This window comes from Octopus bimaculoides, chromosome 12 (assembly GCF_001194135.2).
Source record: "Octopus bimaculoides isolate UCB-OBI-ISO-001 chromosome 12, ASM119413v2, whole genome shotgun sequence".
Classification (NCBI taxonomy): Eukaryota; Metazoa; Mollusca; class Cephalopoda; order Octopoda; family Octopodidae; genus Octopus; species Octopus bimaculoides.
Genome location: NC_068992.1, coordinates 27240141 through 27243054, shown reverse-complemented (window position 1 = coordinate 27243054; position 2914 = coordinate 27240141).

Genomic DNA, 2914 nt, shown 5'->3' with positions numbered 1-2914 from the left:
CACACACACACACACACACACACACACACACGCACACGCACGCACACGCACGCACGCATGCACACACACACACACACACATACACACACACAAACACACACACTGACACTCTGCCAGTTACAACGACGGGAGTTCTAGTCGATCCGCTCAACAAAACAGCCTGCTTGTGGAATTAACGTGTAAGTGGCCGAGTACTTCAAAGACACGCGTACCCTTTAACGTAGCTCTCTGAGTGAACTGGAGCAACGTGAAATACAGTATGTACGTGTGTATGCGTATGTGGCTGTGTGAATATAGAAAGCATCATTATTTATATTATTTATAATGTCTATTGTATAATTTTTCCTCCATTTTTCTCTGTTTTGTCAAAGTTAATACAAGTTCGAGTTATTGAACAAGTTTTATAATTCTGTTGCTTAGATTTTCCTCTTAAAAAAACCCTGACCTTTTTCACTTTTTGTGCTTCTAAGAGGTAAATGAACAAAGCTAAACTCAAATATAACGAGTAAATTATTATGATTCTATAAACTTTAATTCATATTTAACAAGTCAATTATCACGATTTCTGATAACCATTGGCTATCAGTAATCGTGATAATTGACTTATCCACGAAAAATCGGCAATTAGTATTATTGTTATTATTACTATTCATATTATTAAAACAGAAATCAATATACCATAATTAAAATCATTATCAGTAGGTTCACTGAGTGGAATACAGTCTTCTACAGGTTCTGCCGTAACCTTGTGGCTATGATAGAAACAGTTATCATGCTTTTATATTCTGATTTCAAATCCCGTCGGAGTTAGTTTGCCTTTCATAGTTCTGAGGTCGATAAAGTAAGATATCAGTGAATTTTTGTGGTCGATAATATCGATTAACGCATTCCCAATTTCAGGACTTGTTCCTATTTCAGAAAATTACTACTATTAAAGCTACTATATGCTATATTAGTGAGAAGGTGGCGAATTGACAAAATCGTTAACACACCGTCTCATAGTGCTTTCATATAACCTATCCATATAACCTATCAATTTTTTATTTCTAGATTTAACTTCTTTTAGAACTTCTTTTTCTAGGTATAATAAAGCATGCGTTCCTCTAACATTCTTTGCAACCTTTCTGTTCTTCTGGAAGTAGATTCTGACTGTCGATGTGCTCATAAATGCTTCTTGAGAGCATTCCTATTAACAGCTTCCATGCTAATGGTAAGCAAGTGATTGGTCTATGATTAATAGCTATACTGCTCTTGCTTTTGTCTTTCGTAAGGAGTACTGTTCTCCCTCTAGACATCCAATTAAGTATTCAAGCAATCCTGAAGTTGTTTCCTCTATTCAGACAATCCTGAAATTGTTCCCCCAGTCTCCTATGAAAGCTACTAAATTTCTTTAACCAGTACCCTTCAACTAAATCTGATCCTGGGCCCTTCCAATTCGGCATTCTTCCTAAATCTTTGATCATTGATACACCAGTTAGCTTTACTTCTGGCTGCTTCTCATTAACTACTACTACTTCCCTTACTTTCTTTAACAATGCTGCACCTCTCCATTCTAGAGTGATATTTGGCTTATCTAGAATTTTCTAGCATCTGCATTCGGCTTCCCGTCTACATTAGTTTCTTTTACATTTTACTTGGCGATAAAATCTCCTCTGGTCTGTTTCAAACAATCCGTTCTGTTGATACTGATCTATTCTTTTCTGATATCTGGAAAGCTTACTTGCTATTGCTATGATACACTTTTTCAGCTCTTTCATGACTATCCAAAATCCTTTCTTTTTGACTAAGTGATTTTCTCAAGAGAAGATTTAAATCTTGTTTCCTAATTTGTCTCTGTTCGACTTAGATCTTGTTTTAAAGACTTCGCTTTATTTTCTTATCTATCTTTCCGCATCTGATCATTCGGATTATTTCCTTGAAGAATATCTAGTAACTACTAACTCTCTTGTGTAATTCAGTAAGTTAGTGTTATCTATATTTTTAGTATATATACTACTGATAACAGAATCTACTTTCCTAGTAATATCTAGCAAATTCCTTGTATTAACACCTTTTAATTCTGGTAATCGTTTTCTTTCTTCTTCACTCATCTACATATTTCTCCTAATAGCATTAGCCTGGTCCACTAGATTCTGCTCTGTTATATCAAACATACCTTTCTTTAACAAAAGTGCGAACATACATTTTTTGTAACCTCTTAGTTTGGGTTCACTTTCCAAGTAACATTGCATCACTACTCTGTTCTCTTCACTTGTCTATTTTATCCTCATCACTCTATTATGTACTGATGCTGCCTAAGAATAACGACTGAGTTTGTACTGTCTGCGTTTGTACTGAAACAAAACCAAGCGAGAGACCTTCCCTTAAAGATCCAACCTTGCTGTGTCGTCGTCGTCGTCGTCGTCGTCGTCGTCGTCGTCGTCGTCGTCGTCATCATCATCATCATCATCATCATCATCATCATCATCATCATCATCATCATTGTCATCATCGTCATCAGTATTAATAATAATAACAAACATTAGGAAGAGAGCGATATGGTGTGACTTTATTGTATCAAACAATATCTCGTTAGTATGTGTCTTTCTCAGAGTCAAAATAAAAAATGAAAAGAACGCAGTATTACAGAAATTCAAAATATGAGCGGAAATATCCTGCGTTCCTTTTTAGACAAAATGACGCCATCAGTTTTCGCTTTTTCCAACTTTCTCTTGATGAGGGAAGCCGAAATAATTGTAATATCTCCGTATAGTTTTTTACTGGTTCTATATCCAAAATGTTTGCTTGTTCCACTTGTAAATAACGAATATTACGATTATTAAATAACTCCGAGCTTCCTGAAACAACTGTCGAGTTAAGAAATTATGTATTTTCTTCTTAGTATTCTCTATTTTTAATTCTCTAAGTATATATA